The 24,343-nt window shown below is 41.7% G+C and overlaps 1 protein-coding gene across 2 annotated transcripts in view; it reads right to left on the bottom strand.

Moving 5' to 3' along the window:
- EZR (ezrin) overlaps positions 1-24,343 on the bottom strand; it is a 1,157,798-nt gene that overhangs the window by 657,201 nt on the left and 476,254 nt on the right. The gene's annotated exons all lie outside the window — the stretch shown is intronic.

Raw genomic sequence — 24,343 nt, 5'->3', positions numbered from 1 at the left:
AGAGGACTGGCACTGTTGAAATACCACCTTGTCTCCATATGTAAAAATGGGAAAAGGGACTGTGGATGGATGTGTGGATCCTTACCAAAGAGGAGAAGCCCTGCAGCAACCTGCTCTTCTTAAAACAATGTTGTAAGACTGTATGATTTTCATCTTCAAAACACTGCTGTAGGATTCTAGGATATATCACTGGCATCACAATTTCTTTAGTATCAAATTATTTTTTTTTAAATAGCGATATCCTTTACAATGCTGCAGTACTACTACTAAACTTTTAAGAAAACAATTTTGAAGTGTGGTGCAATGTACTTGGTGTTCTGATGCATCTGGTGTGTGGGAATCGTAGCAATTTCTTTAGGATTAAAATTCTTAGTATTTAAAGTGGTTGATGTTTTTATGAAGCTATACAGTTGTAAAAGTGTTAGCCTATGACTTCACATATAAATCAGGAAAGAGGCTAGCTTTTACAATCTGGCAAATTTCCATTATGGTAATTACTACGCCTTAAAAATATATTAGTACACCAAAGTTTATGCTAGATAAAAAAAAAAAAGGAGTCACTCAGCAGGCATCAAAATAAGCTAGCCATACATGTCTACTGAAACAGCAATATTGTCTGAAACCTTTGAATCAAGTACAGGAGAAAGAAAAAAAAAGCAGACTGGCAATCCACAAGACAATTTTACAATAGTGCTATCAACTGTGCATTTTTCTGAACAGAAACAAAAATACTGGTGTTAAAAGAAAAATGCTTCATCCTAAATGGATAATATTCAAGTGAAAAAGTCAATTTAACTGAACAGATTGTTATATTAAAATGCTACATTTAGTTGCAGAAAATGATATGGGCATTGACATAATGCTTAAGGTGTTTACAAGTATAATGTATATGGTTTGATTCTCACCACAGGTCACCATTTGGTCACTTGCTAGGCATCTAATTGTTTACAGACTGACTGTATTATATGAGTTGAGGGATGACATAATGGTTAAGGTGTTTACCTTCAGACACAAGGAGCAAGACTTGATTCTCAAAGGACATAACTGACTAAGCTTAAAATGGTCAGCATAGACAATTAGACTGCAATGAACTCATGAACCAGCGTGTTCCACTGCACAAAATGGTCAGCATAGACAATTAGACTGCAATGAACTCATGAACCAGCGTGTTCCACTGCACTGAGGTAAGCTCTTCTAAATGCTTCCAGAAATTGAAATGGTCTACTGCAATTTACATTAAGCATACATCATAGGTTCATAGGTGTTTACTGGGCTAATGACCACAAGGGCCTTTTTAAGCCTAGCCATGCACCCCAAATTTCTGACAAGTTGTGATACCCTTGATAAGTGTAAGCAGGGGTTTCAGAGATGAAACATTTACAAGCCTCTGTCCATTAGAGACCTAGGTGCCAAACCAGGGATGAGTTGCCTGTTCCCCATCCATTTGTCCAAGCTGTATTTGAACTGGGTTATGGAGGAACTCTTCTTCATATGGATGGGGAGCCTATTCCATAGACAGGGAAGTCTCTGACATACATACCTGTCACATTTTCCATGCTGGCATGTTTCGTATAACTACTACTATAATATCTATTAAGCACTAACCCATTATGTTCCTGACATTATGAACAAGCATTATACAATGCTCTATTATGCCTGTGTATATCGTATATATGTGGCTTCAACTGTATGCTGCATATATGCACCTATACTCATTCAACTGTAGCTAGTACGGTTGTGTAAAATTTTACCATAATGGTAAATTGTCTTTCTCTTCATTGCTGCAGTATTCATAACATTAGGGATCCCATGCCAAGGGCAGCCCGACATCCAGCTAGTGTACCAAAGCCTTTATTGTACACTGTATATCACAGGTATGCTCCTCATGTAGCGTAGGGCATAATGTTGATGTCCAACTGTACCATCCTCAGAACTGAGAGCCCCAGTAGGAACACCAGTGTAAGGAAAAAAGAAATAACCAATGCATACAGAAGATAAATGGAAGAGGGGTAGAAGGGAGAGAGTGAATACTGCAACAGTGAAGAGAAGGACATCTACCACTTTGGTAAGATTTTACACACGTGTACTATGTCCTTCCATATCACTGTCACAGTATTCATACATATCATTAAAGCTCAGTAAGAAACTTGGGAGGATAAAGGACCAGAAGAGCCCTCTAGGAAGCCATGAAGGATGGCCCTAGCAAAACCAGCTCTAGCTCTGGAGATTCCATTACACCTGTAGTGCTTGGTAAATGTATGCAGAGAATTTGAGGTAGCTGCCTCAAGAATAGAGTTAGTATCCAAACCTTTGAAAAAAACACCAGAAAAAGCCACAGGTCTACTAGAATGAGCCTTAATAGAACAAAGAAATCTCTTGCCATGAAAAGAATAACAAAAATAAATAGCTTTAGAGATCCAAGAAGAAATAGTTTGCTTGGACACTGCTAATGCTAAGGACCCAGGATAAAAGGAAACAAAAAGCGGATCAGATTTCCTAATAGTGTTAGTCTTATCAAAATAAAGAGTTGTGTATGCACATCTAACTTGAGCAGTATCTTCTTAGTGGCAGACTGCAAGGAAGGGAAAAAAGTGGGCAAATGAATAGACTGATTAAGGGACAACTCATTCACTACTTTGGGCATAAAAGAAGGATCATCATGCATCCTTATAAAATGCCAAAAAGGAGGACATAAGGGCTTGAAGCTCAGATAACCATCTGGAAGAAGTATGGGCTAACAAAAGAACAGTTTCCCAAGTACAATGTTGCAAGGAAGCTGAAGCTGCAGGTTCAAGCAATAAACCAATTTGCTCTTCCTATCCTAACTTACAGTTTTAGAGTGACTGACTGGCCCCAAAACGTGTTGGATAGAATAGACAGGAAAACAAAAAGGACGTTTCATGCTCACCAAATGATTTATAAAAATCAGTGCATACCAAGATTATATATTCCCTGTTCCAAAGGAGGTATAGGCCTCCTTGAAATTGATTAGATGTATAGATCTGGAATTATGGGACTGCACACATATCTACTGACCTAACAAGACCCAAACGTAAGTTTTGAAACATGAGGGGAATAAATCTAAGACGACTTCCCTGCTAAGTCTAGCAGAAGCATATCAGCATCAAGCAGGAAAGGAAATTAAACCAGAAGTAGATATAAATCAGGCAGCAACTGAATGTGCCAAAAAACAAAAGAAAGAGTATAAGGTGAAGGGATTAGATGAGAAGGCAAGAAATGTGGAAAATGCACAAATATAGCTGCAAGTATAGAAAACTTCTGGAAGAACCTCATGTTGATCAGGACTGAATGCAGGAATGGTTAAGGAGAGTCACATTCAAACCAAAAGATCAAAGGTTATTATTGGTGGCCCAAGATAGTGGACTATGTACACGTTGATTTACAAAGCCCATTGAACATGTGGGAGAAATGGACAAATGTAGGTTTGTGAAACAGAACTGGAAACAGTTGCAAGCCTTGTTGCTGGTTGTGACATACTAATGAAGTGGCTGAAAAGCAGTGGAAACATGAACCACAGGGCATCATAGAAAATGATGAAGTCTACATCACATGGGATCTCTCATTACCAACAGTTCAAAAGACTGATGGGAAAAAAACAGATATAGTGGTCCATGAAAAGAAGACAAAAGTAGCACTGATCATTGAAATAGTTACACCCAGTGACTACAGTGTCTTGCGTACAGAGACACAAAGGTATAAAATATCAAGATTTGCAGGCAGACATGAAAGCAATGTGGAAGGAAGGTACCTAGACAGTTCCAATAGTAGTAGGAGAAATGCACCTTATAAAAAAGGATCTACAATCATATTTAGATATGTTACACATGTAACCCCATCTGAACTGCGAGGAGTCATTACTGGGCACACTGCGGGTGCTGCGAAGAGCACTTTTGGCTGACATCAAAGATTGAAACAATACTTTAATCCTACTTTGACTTAGAAATGGGGTCTACTCCCATCATGGTATTAAAAACCCAAAAGATATGGAGAAATTAAAAGTGGGAATTAATGCAGATAGTCAAAGTTTGGGATTGACCAGTTACCAGTGGTGTACCACAAGGATCTGTGCTGAGCCCCCTACTGTTTGGAATATATTTCTCAGAAGTCCAGGCACAAATATATGGCCTGTAGCTTACCAAGTTCGCCAATGACTGCAAACTGGGTGCAATCATTGAGTCCCTCCCAAAGATGTTGACATACTACAAAAATGGCTTACACAGACAAAATGATTGGTGCCAAAGCCAAGGACTTAAACTAAATGCAAAAAAATTCATTATCATCCCTTTGCGCAAAGGGGGAATCCCTGAAAATTACAATATTAACAGCACCCCCTATGTTGTACATCTTATAAGTAAGGGCATCACATCCAAATCAAGTATGTTATAACTCCATTGTACTCTTCTCTCAGGCCACTAATAGAGCACAACGCTCCCTTTTGTATTTACTTGCATCAGGTGGAAAAACCTCAAGTTACTCACCAAGAAGATTCAGGGCCTTCAACACGACCTACATGGACAGACTGAAGACCCTGTCACTGTACTCTGTATCTTATCGGTTGCTGAGATGTGACTTGTGCCTGGCCTGCAGAGCAGTCTCAGACCCTGCCCTTATGGAAATGCTGCACATCCACAGTCAAATGGGTTAAGATTTATGTGCACTAGGGATATTAACCTAGCCTGCAACATTAATAGGACATGCTGGAGAGACAGACAGGTCTCCCAGAGAATGTCACTCTTCTGGAACAAACTCCCAATTTGTGTAAAAGGGAGCTCCTCATTGATGCTATTTAAGCATAACTTACACAACTGGATAGGAGACCATAAATTTACTTCAGGGGTGTCACCTATGTCCCTCCTGGATAAGGGCAGTTGGTGCTGATCAGACTTGTGCTGCAAATATAGACCATACAACTTGGTCAATAAGGGATCAAGGGTATAACGTGGACAGGCTTATAAAGGCCCTAGGGCCAACAGCCTAGTAACCTCCTATGAACCTAAGCCTGAAGCACCAGCAGAAGAGCTCTAATCTCTGTCACTGATGTGCTCTTCCTGTTGGTAAGATGACCAAACACCCTGCACCTTTAAGGAGCCAAAAGGTACTTCCCATCCTACATCTGAAGTGTCTGTGAATAGATAACAGAGAGGGAAGAGGGGGATGAAAGGAGAGCCCTGGATTGAGAGACAACTGCTGGATACACCAGTGAGGTTCCTTCTTGAGACAAGGCAGAAGAGGAACTACAAAGTCTAGGGGATGTGCATGTTGAAGCTAAACCGACTTCAGAAACCACCAAAACTTTCTCATGTGGAGTTTGGACAGAGGGAGCACAGTTATGGTAGATGCCATGAACCGCAGAGCACTGAGAAATTCCCTGGCTGTTATAGAGGTCAGAGGAAGAAGAGTCTGAAAAAGAAACAAGTGTGAAAGACTTGGAAGGAGGTAGGGATGCAAACACAGGCACAGTCTGAATCCTGAACCCCAGAAACACAGTCTTGAGAAGGAGTTAGAAAAGACTTTTTGAAGTTTATTGTGAATCCCAGTCTGTGTACAAGAGAAATGGTAAAAATGAAGATTTTGCAAAAAGATCTCTGGAGAGGATGCCCGGGAAAGAAGGTCATCCAAATAAGAAAAAACATGGATCCCCTGAAGCCTGCAAAAAGCAATCACAGGAGTGAGGCATTTGGTGAACAACCTTGGGGCAAAAGAGAGGCCAAAGGGCAAAGCAGAGAAGTGAGAATGCAAGGAAGCAGAGAAATGCAAAAATGTCCTGAAAGGGGGATGAACTGGGATATGAAGATAAGCATCCTTGAGATCCAGGAACACCATATAAGACTGAGGGAGTAGAAGAGGGAACAAAGTCTGAAGGGGCAACATTCGAAAGGAGGGCACATTCAGAAAAGTGTTCAAATGAAAGACATCTAGAATTGGTCTCCAAGTACCCTCTTTCCTGGGCACTAGAGATATCCTGGAGTAAAATCCCTCTCCCCTTTGAGACACAGGCACCTCTTGAATAGTAACCTGAGTCAAAAGATCCCGAAGCACCTCTGGAAAGAAAGATAGTTGTTGCAGTGGGGGCACAGGAATGCCCATAAAAGGGGAAGGGGATTTCCACACCATGAATTACCCCTGGCAAATGATGGACAAAACACAGGAATCCTGAGTAATATGTAGCCAAACAGGAAGAGAAAAAGAAAGGCGACAAGAAAGAGGAAAGTGGTTGGAAAGAAGAGGACAGTCGGACAATACCTGATTTATCTGGAAAAGGATCATATGAAGTTACTAGACTAATGGCCCTAGGGCCCTTACCAGTCTAGACAAGTTCTACCCTTATTTCCATGATCAGAACCAATTGCCCCTATCCAAGAGGGACACAGGTGGAACCCCCAGGGTGAATTTATAGTTACTCTTCCAACTGTCCAGATTGCGTTTGAAGAGGGCCAATGAGGTACTCTGTTTGACATGAAGTGCGAGTCTGTTCCAAAGGTGTGGTAACCTCTGGGAGACAAATCTATCCCTCCAGAAAGTTCTATTAATGTTACATACCAAGTTAAGGTCTTTAGAGCGAGTGACCTCTGTACCACTTGATTTGCGGACATGCAGCATTTCCAATAAAGCAAGGTCAAAGACTGCCTTACATCCAAGGCATAGATCGCCTCGGAGTAGTCTGTATGAAACAGAACAAAGTGACAGCGATTTCAGACTGTCCACATAGGACAGATGCTAAAGACCTTGAATTTTCCTTGTGAGGAACCTTTGTGGTCTCTCCAACTGCTGCAGGTGCTTGGAAAAATACATACCAAAAGGGGGGTTGCACTCAATTATTGGCTTGCTGAAGGAAGAGTACAGGGAGATTATAACTTTTTTTCTGGTGGCAATGCCCTTACTTAGGGGATGAGCAATACAGAATGCTCTTCTTACCACTGTGGAGGCATGGTAGACAAAGGTAAGGTTGCTGTCAACCTGTGTGCCCAGGTCTCTCACCACTGAGTGCATACTTAGGGTGTTGTTATTGAGGTGGTGGTTAGCAATAATATCGCACTTACTGAATGGGATGACAATACTTTTTTGCATTGAATTTAAGGCCATGACTTTGGCATCAATCATTTGTTTGTGTAAGGCCCTCTTGTAGGATGCGGACATCATTTGGAGCTTCTATGACCGCTCCCAGTTTGCAGTCATCAGCAAACTTTGTCAGCCACAGACCTTTAGTTATAGCTTGTACTTCAAAGAAATAGGTACCAAACAATAGAGGTCCCAGGACTGATCCGTGTGGAACACCACTGGTTAAAGGTCTGCTGTCAGAGATGGACTCCTCTATTTTGACTATATGGATTCTATCAGTGAGCCAGTTAGTGGACCCATCTAACGATATAAGGGTTGATACCTAGCTGGGTGAGTTTGTCAATGAGGCCTAAGTGGGGGATAGTGCCAAAAGCCTTGGATAAGTCTAGGTAGGCTGTATGCACAGATTCCCCCTTGTCCAGGGCCTTAGTGACTGTCTCAAAGAAGTCCAACAGGTTTAACAGGCATGATCTCCCCTTGACAAATCCAAACTGAGTAGGGTCAAGTGTTTGGAGATTACCTATATCTTTGCTGATAAGGTCCATGATCTTGCAAATAAGGCTAGACAAGGTACCATGTCTACAGTTCCCATGAACAGTGGAAGCACCACCTTTGTGCAAGGTGATAACGGTGGCCATTTAGTTGGGATGAAGCAGGTGCTTAGACTAGGACTGAAAGAGTACCCAGTGGTGCTGTTAATTCTTGTTTGAGCCTATGTAGGACACAACCTGGGATGTTATCAGTTTCCATAGATGCTGTGTTTTTGGCCTTAGAGAGGGTGTTTAACTTGTATCTCTAAAAATCAGGTCATACAGGACAGGTGGTAGGGGATGTCATGAGGTACGTGGGGTGGGAACAGGGGAGTGAAGTTTTCACAGAACTGTCAGCTAACAAGTTAGCTATGTCCACAGGCTCAGTATATGTGGTATTATTAACTACCAGATCAGCAGAAATCTGGGCCTTTCCTTTTAGATTATGGATGTAACTAAAGAACACCTTATGGTTGTCCTTAGTCGAAAAAGCAATCTGGATTCATAGTTTGCTTGGAGGACTTCATAAGAAGTCTATTTTGCTCGTTTAAGCTGAGGAGAGAGTGTTTCCAGTTTAGGGCCCGCTCCCTCTTACTCTTAGATGCCAATTTCTTCCTCTTATTGTAAAGCCTGTTAATGGCAGTTGTCCAATAGGCAGGTTCGTTCTTCCTTGATGAGCTTGTTTTGGTCTTATCAGGTAGGCCGAGTCAATGCAGTTATACAGGTGTTTGTATAAAGCACTGGTGTAGAACTCGGTAAAGTTGCCAGTTCCATCTGAGGGGGGAAGTGCAGTAAAGCTATTTGTACCATCCTGTAACACGTTACAATCTGCTTTGGATAAGTTTTTTAGCTTAGTTACTGCTGGGAGCGGGCTCAGGTGTGATAAGTTACTTCGAATGAGACTGATTTGTGGACAGATCTCACTAGGGAAGACCTCACAGTAGGGGTGCTAGAGTGGTCCACCATACTGGTAAGCACCAGATCCAGGATGTTGCCACCCCTTGTGGGGGTGTCAACCAGCTGGTCCATGGCATGGGAGTTAACGAAGTTGAGGAACCTTTGGGCAAGTAAGCTAGAGCACGAGTAATTTCCCCAGTCAGTGGATGGTTAAAGTCACTCAAAACCATGGAGTTCGGATGTATCGTAATAGACTCAAGTAGATCCAAATAGGCAGTGGGTGTCCTGATTCATGGAGGGGGTCCTCTAGCTGGCAATGACTTGAATAGGTTTCCTACCAACAGTTAATTGCACCTGACGCATCTCCAGGGAATCATACTGTTTAACCAATCTGGAGGTGTATTTATCTTTAATGAATATTGATACACCACCTCCTTTAGCTTTCACACCTTCAGTTAGTGGTTTGAATATGTGGAAGGAGGTGTAGCCCAGTATGGCCGGGGTGGTCGCTACAGCCTTGAGCCAGGTCTCTGTGACTGCACATATGTCTATGTCTTTCAAGGTGAGGACTGCATCCAGTGAGTGCAGTTTCAGGTTAAAACTCCTAGCATTTAGCAGCATAACCTTGAAGTTGTTTAGTTGTTTTTAAATGGAGTTTTTATGTTGGGAATTCTGTCCTTGAGAAACCCCCCAAAAAGGCACTATGGGGGTGGCAAGAGTCCTAGCCGGTAGCTGAGGCTTCTGAGGTACAGAAGTCTGAGTAGCTTTAGCAGCAGGATCCTGCTTACCACCCTTTTTACCCTTAGGAAGAGGGCAAGATTGCCTGTGAACAAAAGGTTGACACTGTGACAATTTCTCTGGAATTTAGGTAGAAGAGAAACACACACATGTTTAAGTTCCTGTAAAGCCTTACCCTTGTCCTGAAGAGGCTTAAAAAAGCAGCAGCAGCTTCACCCATCAAGCGTTTATCATCAAGAGGAGCATCCACCAACTTAGCCTTAATATCTTATCATAAAGGTTGAAGCTGAAGCCAAGAATACCTCCTCGTCCCTCACCCAAAAGCAGCAGCCCTAGAAGAAGCATCTGCTGCATCATAACTACACTTGATGGAATGAAGAGCCACCTGGGAAAACGTTGTTAACAGGGAAAGGGCAGAAGTCTTACCCTCAGAGTCTGGAAGGTCAGAAATAACCTGACAAGCCTGGAAGAGAGCCAACTAATACCAAGACATATGGGCCTGGTAATTAACGGTCATATGGGCCTGATAATTAACGGTCCTAAAAGTCAAGGTGGCAGAAGTACAAACCTTCTTGCCTAGCCTTTCATTGGTCCTGTTATCTTTATCAGAGGGTAGTAACTTGGGAGAAGAAAGCAATTGACAGCTCTTGTCAGAGGCTATAGACATCACCAAAGGGTCAGCAGATGGACAAATGTATAAAAATCAACAATCCTCAGGAACTCGATAGAATCTATCGGGTTTCTTGGGAACGGGGGGGCTGAGAGTTTGGGGCATTAGAAGCATTCGAAAATGAATCCAATAAGGCAGCCAGAAAGTACAGTTGTGTACACTTACCATAAATGTAGATGTTAGAGTGTATTCACGGTTGCAGTCATTACATTTGGGGTTATCTGTTTGCAGTAGCCCTCAGTCAGTCTGATTAACAAAGTATTGGGTCCTGCGTCGGTTGCTGTTCCTTCTTCCATGAAGTCAGGCCGTCAGGGGTATAAAACATGCAGCCGACGCCATTACATCAGTTTTTCTTGCCCCAGATGTCAGGTGCCTCCCTAATGGGAAGCAATTAAATCTATAAATACAAGGATATATCTCCAACAAAAAAGCAGATACACCAAAAAGCTTTTTGAGCATAGTAAGTGAGAGTAGAGGTATGGCCAAAAGAAGAAAAGGGGGCTGGAGGGACAGTAACCAGGACTGCAACAGTGAATACACTCGAACATCTACATTTACGGTAAGTGTACACAACTGTACTATGTTCTTCGTGTTTCACTGTTACAGTCATTACATTTGGGTAGATTCCCAAAGCTAAGGTTGGCAGGAGGAATTTAAATAAAATTAGGACCAGCTATAAGGCCCTGCAAGACTGCAGTGGCAAAACCAGCTCTGGATTTAGAGAAAATTGGCCGGTATGACCCTGACCAGCATCCTGCCCTCACCAAGAATGATACCATGGTATAGAGAAAAAAAATATCAATTTCAACAATTGGCTAAGCTTCTGGTGTCATTCAAAGGGGAGCCAGTGTCTGTCAGCCTGGGAATGACATGCTCAACAAGTCCCACTGCTTTGCTACAGACGGCTTGCACCCGTCACCCTTAGGCTGTCGAATACTGGCCAAGGCTCTTGCCGCCCCCCATACTTCCTTTTTTAGGCAAGGCTCAAAAGACAAACCCACCACCGTAAATAGCACAAGTAACAAAAAACTGAGGGTTAATGCTACTCAAGGCCAGAAGTCTAAACCTCAAAATGCACACAGTCGAGGCACTCCTCAGTATGGAGAAAATCGATATATGTGCAGTAACAGAAACCTGATTTAAGACTCCAGAGAGCACCCCAGCACTACCAGGCTACAACTCATACCATACATTTCGGCCACAAAACCCGGACCGAAATACAAAAGCCAGGGAGTACCAATACTCATAAAGGATACCCACACCTCCAGGTTACTGGCACAACACGATGCTTCAGAAATCATCCACGTGCAACTAACAATGGGCAAAACTGCTATTCAAATTACAGCTTGCTACAGATCACCCACCATGTCCCAGGACCCCCCTCCACATTCCTGGAATCGCTGGGAAACATAAAGGTCCTGCCAAACACCCTGATATTGGGTGATTTCAATTACCCAAACATTAACTGGGAGAACTACTCAAGTACAAACTCCCTTGCCCAACATTTCCTAGAATTTATAAACTCAAATGCCCTGGATCAACTGGTCAACACCCTCACCAGAGGTGACAACATATTAGACCTGGCCAACATCAACATGGGCAACCGGTGCTCCACACCAGAGGTCAACACCTCACTGGTTAGATCTGACCATAAACTAATCACTCTGGATATCCACATTCCGCCACCATCCCCAGTCAAAGAAACCACAGTGAAAATCTTTTCAAAAGCAAACTTCACGTTACTTAAGACAGATGTGGGAAGTTTCAAAGCCCCCATGCTAAAGGATAACGCTGTCCAAGCTGCAAAATCCTTTACTAATGCATTCTACGGGCACCTACAAGAATGCATGGATTGTGCTATCCCAAACAAAACCAAGACTCACTCCTCCAAGAAAAGGAAACCAGTCTGGTGGACCCCTGCCATAAATAGGCTATACAATACAAGGAGGAAACTAGTACAGAAGAGAGTAAAATCCCAAGAAGGGAAGACATCCCTGATCAGTATCAGCAAGAAACTACGTTCCCTCATAAAATCATCCAAGGCTAGCTTTGAAAGAAAAATTGCCATGGACTCCAAAGATAACCACAAGGCATTCTTTAGCTATGTCAAGAATCTAAGTGGCAATTCTCAGATCTGCTCAAAGTTAGTGCAGAATGGCACAAAATACACTGAACCGACAGATATAGCCAACATCCTGGCAGACAGGTTCAGTGCAAACTTCACCCCCCTCTCACCCCCAAAAGGGCCCATAACTATACCAGAAGAATGTAGTGCCCCTAAAATTACAAACACTCAGGTTATAACAGCCCTCTCTAAAGCCAAAAACACAGCATCAATGGGATCGGGCGGTGTCCCAGGCTGCATCCTACACGAGCTCAAAGATGAACTAACCCCTCACCTAAACACACTGTTTAAACTCAGCCTCTCTACAGGCTATGTGCACACAGAGTGGTGCACAGCAACAGTTATTCCACTCCACAAAGGTGGAGCCACAACGGACTCCGGGAACTATCGCCCTATAAGCCTGACTAGCTTGGTCTGCAAAGCTATGGAGTGCATCATCATGGATTTCATTAACAGAGACACTGGAAAACTCCAAACACTGGACCCTACCCAATTCAGCTTTGTTAAGGGCAGATCATGCCTCCTAAACCTGATGGACTTCTTTGAGTCAGTTACCATAGCTATAGACGAGGGAAAGGTGGTCCACACAGCCTACCTAGACCTTGCAAAGGCCCTTCAACACCATTCCCCACTCAGGTATTATAGACAAGCTCACCAGCCGGAACATAAACCCCTACTTCACGAGATGGGTTGCCAACTGTCTCATGGACAGAACCCACATGGTAAGAGTTTCGGGAGCTAGGTCTGACTCTAAACCGGTTACAAGTGGCGTTCCCCAGGGCTCAGTCCTAGGACAACTCCTGTTCGGCATATACTTCTCAAAGGTACAGGCAAGCACAGGAGGTCTATGGTTGACCAAGTTCACAGACGACTGCAAACTAGGGGCTATAAATGACTCTCCGGCTGACACAGACATCCTCCAAAAGGGTCTCAATGAGGCAGATACCTGGTGTCAAACTATGGCCTGAAGCTAAATGCCAAAAGGTGCATAGTCATCCCCTTTGGAAAAAACAGAGTACCCACAAACTACCACATTGGTGGTAGCCCCCTAAATACGGAAGACGTAACAAGGGATCTGGGGACCCAAGTAGATAGTAACCTCTCCTTTGATAATCACATTGCCAAAGTGGTTAGAAAATCCTTCTGTGTGGCCCACCTAATCACAAAAGGGTTTGCATCCAGATTGAAAGGTCATTGGGCCCCTCTATGCATCACTCATCAGACCCATCATAGAGTACAATGCCCCATTTGGGATGTACCTTACAAGACACCTGCAACAATTGGAAAGACCACAGAAGTACCTCACCAAGAGGATCACTGGCCTCAAGCAGATGCCCTATGCAGTTCGACTGAAGAAACTCCAGCTGTACTTGGTTGCATACCACCTACTCAGAGGTGATCTCTGCCTGACATACAAGGCCATGTTCAACCCAGAATTGATGGACATGCTCCACCTAAAGAAAACCATATCCCCTCAAGCCACACACTCCAGGGATCTAAACCTCACAACAACAATAAATATGACATGCTGGAGGGATAGATTCCTGTCCCAGAGACTTCCCATGCTCTGGAACAAGATTCCAATCTACATTAGGCAGAGCTCCTTGCTAACCCTCCAAGAGAAACCTCGACGAGTGGATGGGAAACAGAAAGTTTACCCCAGGTAACAGCAGCCCTGCAAGAGGCCTCTAATGAATCAAATCCACATTGCAAAGTATGTTTTCCAACCTGTTCAGCAGAATCCATTAAAAATCCTGTAATTCTTTACTTTCAGCACAGTCAGGAATCAACATTATTTTCTGTTTAAGCAATCCAATAACATGTTGATACTTTAATATATGAAACTGGCAGTTTAAAGCCCTAATGGACAAGGTTGCAGAAGTGCAAATTTTCTTACCCCATCTATTCAGTGCCCTGGATTCTCTATCAGAAGGGGTAAGACAGGGGTTCAGATCCTCTGATTCAACTCGGCTTTTTCCAGATTCTCAAATCCAACTCTTGAGCCCCTCCCTTTACCCACAATGTCTCACTAACCTAACACACCCGAGATAGAGTTTGATGCCCCCCAAAAAATATGGTTGATACTATAAGGACTCTAAAAGTAGAAATATTACATATAGAACTAGAGCTCAAACAAGGAAAGTGCAGTTGTGTACACTTACCCTAAATGTAGATGTCCGAGTGTATTCACTGTTGCAGTCCTAACAGCTGGAATTTCCTGCTGTGAAAGCCCTCAGCTGGCCTGACTATCAGAGAAACTAATTTTTCCTCCCAGACTGGCGGACTCCTCAACCAACATCAGTATGCTTGGGTATAAAGGGAGCCAGCCTGTAGCCTCACTTCAGTATCTTCTTGGCTCCATGAAGTTGGAGCCCTGAGCTCTGTATAGAGGATGAGGAAAGGAGTTACCTAACCCCGGGTAGCTTAGGGAAGTACCCAAGGTCTTCATATTTGAAAGTCTAGACCTGCCTAGTAGGCAAAGGGAGGAAGGAGGGAGGGAAAGAGGACTGCAACAGTGAATACACTCAAACATCTACATTTATGGTAAGTGTACACAACTGTACTATGTTCATGTTTCACTGTTACAGTCAGGACAGTTGGGGAAGATTTCCAAAGTTTAACTGAGGGTGCATGGAGACCCAGAAGAGGAGAGGATTCCCTGCAGGACTGCTGAGACAAATCCTGCTCTGGATTTAGAAAAGGTTGGCAGGTGGTAATGTTTTTTGAAGGTATGCACAGAAGACCAAGTTGCTGCTTCCAGGATGGCTTTGGTGGGGTCCCCTTTAAGGAAGGTTGTAGAAGTAGCTGTGGCCCTGTTAGAGTGAGATTTAACCAATGTCTTTTTTTTTTTTTGCCGTGATGGCTGCAGCATTAGAAAATGCAGCGAGAGATTCATTTGAAAATGGTCTGTTTAGAAGCTGGATTTCCTTCAGATCTGGGGTCGAAGGTGATGAATAGCCGATTAGACTTCCTGAAGGATTTTGTTCTGTCTAGGTAGAAAAGTAACATTCTGTTTACATCCAGGGAGTGTAGTAATCTTTCTCCCTTGTTCTAACGATTGGGAAAGAAAGTAGGTAGATGGATGGCTTGATTCAAAGACACATTGGTTACCACCTTAGGCAGAAAGGAAGGGCTAGTTTTGAGGGAAACTGTCTTTGTGGAAGATGATAAAAGGTTCTACTGCCATTAGGGCCTCCAACACTGAGACTCTTCTAGCTGAAGTAATGGCTAAAAGAGCAGTTTTCAAAGAGAGGAATTTTATGGAGACATTAGCTGCAGGTTCAAAGGGAGGCAAATTCAATTTTTCCAGCACATAGTTAAGATCCCCATGGAGGTGTGGGTTTGCTCATTGGAGGCCTAATGTGAATGACACCCCTAAGGAATTGTTTCAAGAAGGGATGCGACAAGATAGGTGGGAGAACAGGAAAGTGGGCATAGATGGCTGAGGCATGCATCTTTATGGAAAAGTAGGACAGGCCTTTATCCACTAGAGTGGCTAGGTACTCCAGAATGGCTGAAATGCTAACTGAGCTCAGGTTAAGGTGGTGCCTCTGGCACCAAGCAGAGAATTTTTTCCATTTGGCTGTGTAAGATTTTCTTGTGCTAGGGCTTCTGGATTCCTTCAGAATGCTTTGCACCTGTTGACTTAAGATGGTGAAAGAGGCACTGAGGGATAATCCAGGCTGAAAGGTTCAGGGTCTGCAGATTGGGGTGTACTATCCTCCCTTTGTCTTGGATGAGGATGGCTAACCTCTGTGGTAGCTGCCAAGGTTTCTGGCTGGTGAACTGAATGAGAAGGGGAAACCAGTGCTGCCTGGGCCAGTTTGGAGCTATCAGGATGGTCCTTGGGCCCTCTTCTCTGATCTTTAGAAGGACTCGAGGCAGAAGGGGTAGGGGAGGGTAAGCATAAATGAAGAGGTGAGTCCAGGGGAAAGAGAAGACAACTGCTTTTCCATGCCAATGCCCTGGCCTAGAACAGAATTTCTCCTCACTGGCAAAGAGGTCCACCTGTGGGGTACCCCATTTGTGTTAGGCTGTGGAAAATATCCCACTCATGGGGGTCTGTCTCCTGTCTGAGGCAAGGTATCAGGTGTATCTTAGGGTGCAGGGGCTGAACGCTATACAGGATGCCATGTACCAGAGTTCTGAGGTATTCTCTGGCTGTAATATACTGCTTGCTCTGTAAGTTCTAGACGTAGTTGGTCAAAAAATTTACCTTTTCTAGGGGGAGGAAGGCCTTTTGGAGGGAAAAGTCCTGGAGTGCCTCAACGGACATCTGTTTGGATGGCACAGTGACAGACTTCTTTAGGTTTAGAGTGAACCCTAAGGAGGTTAGAAGATCCTGTGTGAATTTCAGGTCTTTGAGGATTTGTTTCTGGTCTGAGGCCCATGTTAAGCAATCATCCAGGTAGGGGTAAATCTGGACCACAAACTAAGAACCGCCACGAATACTACTACAAAAATAAAAATAAAAAATGGTGACCGAATAGAGGAAACAAATATTTTTAATACAAAAATTAAATAATTTTAATACAAATATTAAGCGCGTTCATCTTGATACATCTAAAAAACTTCTTCAGAATCTAAAATAGACTGAGACAATGAACATCTAAATAACCCTCCTAGCAAATCACAAGTTCTACTTAACCCAATCATAAAATCTTATAAATTTTAATAACAATATAAAAACTTATGAATACATCTACCAACTATTTCCAGTTAAAGAACACACAAACAACACAATATTCTATAACAATCACGTTAAACTATATAAGACCTTAATTTTAATATGCTGGAAATGGACATCTGTTCATTCAATACAGGAAACGTTACAGCATTTAATCGAATTTGCCAGTTAACCTTCCAGCATATCTTCCCATGGTCCACCTCTCACATCTTGGTACACAACATCTAAACCAAAAAATAAAAAGTGTGTAAAAAATTGGAATTGTTCTATATGTCTGTATAAAACATTATTTTTACTTTTTATTTTTATGTCCAAATTATGTTCGTAATGCGTTCTCTAAAATGTCTCTTGGTTTTGCCTATATAGAATGCTAGACATTCCTGTCACAGGGCTACATAAAGTACCCCCCATAGTAATCTCTATATCAAGTAGCGCCACAGTAATCTTTGTATTAAAACTATTTAAATTTTGTATTAAAAGTATTTATTTCCTCTGTTCGGAGGCCATTTTTTATTTTTATTTTTGTAGTAAATCTGGACCCCTTTTGGTCCTGCAGTAAGCAATGGCAGGAGCTAGGCACTTTGTCTGTTGAATCATGGGTTTTCACAGTCTAAAAGACAGAGCTGAAAACTGATAATGACTGAAGCTTGCTGTGAAGCAAAGGAAACTTCTATGCAACTTTGAGATCAGGATGTGAAGGTAGGAGTCTGGTGTCTAGTGACACCATGAATGTCTGAGGGGCTAACATGGGAAGAGTAAAATCCTTTCCATTTTTGATCTTCAGGAGCCAATTCCACAGCTCCTTGAGAACAAAGGGGTTGAATTTGCTGTACAGCCTGAGTTTTTGATTTTGGGGTACATCTGGGTATCCTGGGAAATTTAAGGGCTCTTTGAAAGTGAGTTTGTAACCACCGGCAATAATATTTAGAACTCGCTGATCTGAGGTAATATGGGTCCAGTTTTTTGGGGGTGGGGGGGGGGGGATGGAAGAGTTGAGTCATAATTGATCTGTCAGGGGCAGGTGTCCTAGAACTCCCCTCTCCGTATGTGTCTGAGGGTCCACTGCCTAGATCTTTGTTGCTGTGATTTATGCCTGGGGGTTCTGTCCCTCTGTGGCTTTCTCCATTTGCTCCTCAATTGGGTGGGAAAGGACCAATGTTTGGCAGGAAAAATTCCTGCTGAATCTGGGTGGTTGGACTTGTAGAAAGTCCTTAACTGTTTGCATAGATTTAGCTTTTTCCTTCATCTTTTTGAGGACTGCTTCAGCTTTTGTGCTTTTGCCCCCAAAAGCACTTCTTGTTAAGAGGCATCCAGGAGATTAGATTTTACCTGTTCAGGGAGGGGGTGGTCCCTAAGCCAAGCATGTCTCCTTATTACTGTGCCAGTGACAGCTGCCCTGGAGGAGCTTCCATGCCATCATATCCACAGTAAAGAGTGTTTTGCCACTTGAAAACTGGAATGGCACAGGTCTAAAAGCTCCTTAGAAAGTTTTTTATCCTCTAGGCCAGTTAGCTTTTGTTTTAGTTGGTCAAGAATGGTTTGCTGGTATTTGATCATATGAAATTAACAACTGAGGGCCCTCATGGTGAGGGTAGCAGAAGTGTATTCTTTCTTTCCAAATGTCAACTAAGCACCCTGGGAAGAAGACTTCCAAAGGTTAAACCTGAACCCTACTTGGGTTTCAAGCACCTGGATACAGACTCTGCACAGATCAGCAAGTCTAAGTAAAGAAAAGTGTAAATGCCAAGAGTCTGGCAGTGAGCCACTACTGAAGCAAGGCATTTTACAAACACCCAAAGTGCAGTGAAGACCCTAAATGGGAATACAGAAAACTGATGGTGTGAAACAGACACAACATATCTCAGATATCTCCCGAAGTGGTGAACAACAGAAATAGGATGACATGCGTCCATCAAGTCAAGGTTCACCATGAAGTAGTGGACTGGCAGAAGGGGAAGCACTCTCTGCAGGGGGAGCATCTTGGACTTGAGGACCTTGATAAAATTACTCAGAAAGGATAGATCCAACATCGATCTCCTTGACAATTCTTTTATGTGGACTAGGAAAATTCTGGAGTAGAAACCTTTCATTCTCTTTGAGGAAGGGACTGGCTCTATGACCCTAGAGTCCAGCACGTGCCAGTGTATAGAGGGAATAACAAAGTCTGGGGAACGCCCCCTTGAATGGGGGTGGATGTTCCTTCCACTGCCACCTGTAACCTCTGCCCACAGTGATCAGCACCTGTCAGAAGCCAATGATCATCAGGCCACCTTGCTGAGAGCCAACTTTCAAGATGGGTCACCCAGAAGAGACCTTGCGAATTACAGGTGTGGAGCCCCAACACAGTCACAGGTTGGAAGGAAGTTATTTGGGAAAGTAACCTCTCATCAGGTTTGGTGTAGTTCTTGTCCTGCCATTTCCTTTTGGTGCCTTGTGTTTTTTTCTACCTGTCAGAAACTGTCCAGGTTACTGGGGGAAATTTGGGAATATGAAACATGTTAGACACTCCTTGCAAAAATTTACCTCTGTCATCCCACTGTTTAAGGATTTGATTAAGATGCTATCCCAAACACACAATCAGAATCATGTGGAGCATTTACAATCTCATTAAACTCACTAAAAACGATTTGGCTGTGCAACTAGTGACATTGCATTTCTGGAAACCATACTGCCCCCTGCCCCTTCAAGGCACTCTTTAAAGCATGTTTAGACACTTGAGAACCATTGGAAAGAAATCCTTTTTCACAGTGTTTCTGCTCAACAGGTAATGATGCAGCAAACCCATCTAAACCATAAATACACCCCAACACAAACTTCCATATAAAACACTGGTAAACACCTTAAAAGCTATTGTGCTGGACTGTGCCAACTTTTTACCCTGAGTTTCTAGACACTTGCCTGGTTTACCTTGAGGGACTAGGTTTGATAAAGACATGGTCTTTTTATTAGTAAAGTTTGCTGGGTATGTAGAAGCAAGGTCCAGAGAGGGCACCATATCACAATCTAAGTCAAGGGACAATAAAACTAGTCAAAGCAATACCAAAAATTCTTTTTGGCCAGCCCAGTAAAAAGAAAAGAATGACCAGATCCTATTCTGAACATTGCACTGAATAAAACAACAGTAGTTTCAGAAACACAGTTTAAAGTATAAAATACATGTCAAAAGTCCCCCAATATTTAAAATATTAAAAAAAAAAATAAAAAAAAAACAGAAACAAGTGATTAATAACTGAATAAAGCAGTTTTGGACAAGAAATGGATGGGAAATAGAAAATTCACCCTGGGGATCACTCCAGTGGCTCTACTGGACAGAGGCACTGGAAACTAAGGTCGAGTGGCACGATGCCAGGGTAATCCTATGGGCTAGGCTTGTAACTCACAGCTCTGGAAGCACAAGATAATGAGTAACTGTAGTAAAATGGCTTCAGTACAGAAACGCAGTTAAACGTTTAAAAATGTCCATAAAACACTTTTTTTGAATGGACAAAATCCATAGAAACCAATAATCAGCTTAGAATGAAAAGCATATAAATTATATAATTAATAATGTTATTTTTGTTTTGGAGCTTTTCTCTCCGGGTCTCCGCTGAAAATGTTTTTTTTTTTCAACCCAGTCAGACACTATCTGGTTAACAATGTAAATAAATAAAAACATATATATATATATATATATATATATATATATATATATATATATATATATATATAAGCCTTACATTGTGCAGGCAAAGTTAAACCCCAAGTATATACAGAATTTCCAACTGAAAAAAAAAAACAGATGCAGCAACAGAATGCACTATTCAAGCACCGACAGGAAAAAAAAAAAAAAGAGAGAGAGGAAATAAAACTCAAAACATCATAGCTCAGGAGTTGCAGAGATGCAGAGTAAGGAGCAGTCTTCAAAAGATTCTTTTTTTACTATGGCACTAGAAAAATGGAAGGGTCCCATCTGTGAGTAGATAAGGCAGTCTCTGTACTGTCAGGTGACTGGTCCACCACACCCACAGACAGACTGTGGGAGGGACTCTGAACTTTAGTAGACTGTCAAAGGAGGGTAAGCAAGGCATTACCCAAAAACCAGTAAGGCAGTGTGTTAGTTGAACATCTACCTCTCAATCAACTAATTGACAATTACAGCATCCTATCACCACATCAGCATGGCTTCTTGTCAGGACATTACCATGTTGGCCGTACACACATTTTACAGATTACCTACTCCACAATATGGACCAAGGTCTTCTTAAAGAGATAATATTTATTGATCTATGCAATGCCTTTGACCTAGTGGACCATCACCTCCTACTAATGTCTCTTAACAGCAGGTATCAGCACCAACTCACTTTCATGGTTTAGAAGCTTCCTCATAGACACTTTAAAATTCAGAAAGGAAAATTTTCCTCCTCCTCCCCAAGGGTGTTCCCTAAAAAGTGTCTTATCCACACTTTTCTCCTCTCTCTATTTATTGATTACCTTTCATCGGTCGTACCACAAGCTCTCTTACTTATATGGTGTGGACATGGTGATTTAGACAACCAATACTTCACACATGATTCCATGGTAAAACAATAAAAGATCAAGGCTAAGAAAAATGAATTCCCCTTTTTCCCAAAGTTACAATGAATACAGAAAATGAAGCATTATTTTTCAGCTTGAATACATTCTTCTAATTACAGCATATCTAGCTCCAAAAAAAGAAAATAATGCACTACAAACTACATCCAAAAAATACATGTAGATTTATCACATTGACCCCCCCCCCCAACAGAGCTGACATCTACTTCTAACATTTCCTGCAGTCTGAGTTGCTGCATACAGGGATTCAGAGTATGTTTTTCAAAGTTTTTAGTATGTTGCCCTTTGAATTTCATAACTGCAGTCAGATTCATGGAGAAGTTTACAAGTTCTAGACCATTTGGGGAGCAAGAGAATGGCCACTAACACGTTGCTTTCCATACATACATACATGCATACAAATATTTTAAGCACTGGCATAAATGCCCTTCTAGCTTGCCAATATACCAAAACACTTGTTCCCATAATAAGAGTCCAGGCTGTTCTTAAAAATATCTACGCTAGTGCTTACTTTAATGTAATTTGGTAATCTGTTCCATGCATCAGCTACTCTGTCAGAGAACCAATTAGTGCACTTCTTAATCCTATAGAATCTTCTTCACAGGTTGTCTGATTATTCTCTGGTACTTTTTGATAACCCCAAACATTCCCAGAGTTAGTTGTGCCTAAATGCCCTATATATCCAAATAAGATCTCCTCTTAGATATCTGTAAGAGACACTGTACAAGTTCAGATATCTTAGTCTTTCATAACTTAAGATTTTCACATCCACGAATGCCCTTGGTATATTTCTGCTGTACTCTTTCCAGTTTACTCATGCTTGTCTTCTTATAGGGTTTCCATATTGTTATTCCATACTCAAATTTGGGTCTGATGTAACTAACAAACAGTGACTTCATTATTTTTAATTTCCTAGACTTCATAAATCTTTTTATACAACCTATAGTTCTATAAATATCATTAACCAATTGTTTGATATTTTTATTTATTTATTTATTTAACATTTATTGACTGGGAATGTCCGACTAGGTTCCACAGAGCCTGTTTTCAGCGGAGGCCCGGGGAGAAACGCTCCAGATGATATATGATATGATTAGGAAAAACTCATAGCTGAATCTACCCGTATACCCAGGTCCATAAATGAGTCTACAGTTTCAACCACCGTGTCCTGCATTAAATATTCACATTTTAGTTTATGTCTCCCAAATCTCATATGCTTGGTTTTTGACGTATTTATCAGCATATTATTCTCCTGTGCCCAAATGGTCAGTTTAGTCAAGTTATTTTGGAGACATGCCTTATCTGTAACACTTGTAATCAGTTTACCTAATTTCTGGTCTTTTCCGTATAGACTGTAAAACACCTCAGATGAAAAAGTTAGGTCTGAAAGATACAACCTAAACAAGTAAGGCCCTAGGACCGAGCCATGTGGGAGCCATGTATCTCAATTTTAAGGATTATTATTTCACATTCACTGAAATAAGGTGAAAGGCAAAAGTGCAACTTTGACAAATGCACTGAAGTCTACATTCTCACCACAGGGCACTTTCTGAGGCCAATTTGGAAATGCCCTTTGACAGTGTCAATCTGTTTTGAACTTTAAGGCATCTGATATGTGCCATGAAGTATCGCCAAGATGCATCTGTGTTCGGGGTTTTAGTTTGAATAGCATGCCAACCGTCATCTATTTATGAGTTTGTTAAACGAAGTAGAACATTGATCCACATTGGTCCATTTTCAGGCTCAGTGTGGATATAAATTTGCAGAGGCATACAAAGAGAAGATTCAAGAATATACATAAACATGAAGAACCAACTATTTTCTCACTGGATGCAAGGGTGAAAAGGTATTTCTGCTGGGAATGCCATTTCCCTTGCTCCTTTGGATAGCAATATATTTTTCTCATAGAAGGTTTAGCTAGTAGTATTATGAGTTTGACTTAAGAAATCCATCTTTTTGCCTGATGAAGGAGAAGACTTCCAAGCACTTTTCTTTGTCTATGTGCAAAAACACCTTGCATATACCTGTGTCTAATGTGGCCCCTAATAAGATGTTTGTGTCAATGTTAGGCTGGATTTCAACCTACTGATGAAGAATCCTAGGTCCCTCTATATACATATATATATATATATATATATATATATATATATATATATATATATATATATATATATATATATAAAAATGTCATCCTGGAATTGCTTTGCTGTTTACCCTTCACTTCTGCTTGTAGCATCCAAACATACATGTAGGGATTGGTATATATTCTCCTAGTTCTCAGAAAAGATACTGCTGGAGATAAACATTTTATAAAGGCCTGAGAGCAGTACAGTATGCAAAAAGCTGGACTGAATGAGGAGTGGTGGTCTTCTACCCCAAGCTGGAGGGAATCTCCCATTTTTTTTAAATAAAACATGACAATGACCACGTCTGCATGAATAAAGAAAGGAGGGACTTAGTTTTGCGAAAGTGCTTTTTCACCGAAAATGCACTTTCATGAAACAGAAATAATAAAAAAGTAAAAAGCATCGCGGCACAGTGGGGATAAGGGAATATTCCCTTTTCCCTGCTGTAGTGCAATCTCGGATAAGAGTATAAAAGTAGGGGGTGGGGGGTGCAGGGGGGGCTTGCCCCCCCTGCATAAACGTGATTAATGTGGTTTTTTTTATTATGTTTCGCAAAAGTGCATTTTCAGTGAAAAGCACTGCTGCGAAACTGTGCGAGAGCATTAGGGTTGCTACCTTTTCAAATACCCAAAGTGGGACATTTTCTGTAAATAGATGAGATTTTGCAGGACAAAATATATGCATGGCTAGTGCAAAGGACAGAACTTTACTTTTTTGCCAAAATAAAAGCTTATTCTTGTAGTATTTGAGTTGCTTATGCTATTTCATATAACACTTAGGTGTTTCAGATAAAAAAATAACTATTTTATACAACTAAAAAGAAAAGTTATCAAATACTTTTGTCCTAAAATCTCCAAAGAGGGATGGTCAAGGGACAGGTGGTAACCCTAGCGAGCATTTGTGTTTCGGTAAATAGTC

Source organism: Protopterus annectens, chromosome 1.part0 (assembly GCF_019279795.1).
Source record: "Protopterus annectens isolate FY-2018-M chromosome 1.part0, PAN1.0, whole genome shotgun sequence".
NCBI classification, from domain to species: Eukaryota; Metazoa; Chordata; order Ceratodontiformes; family Protopteridae; genus Protopterus; species Protopterus annectens.
The sequence above is the reverse complement of the archived record's forward strand: the minus strand, read 5'-3'. Positions and strand labels throughout refer to the sequence as shown.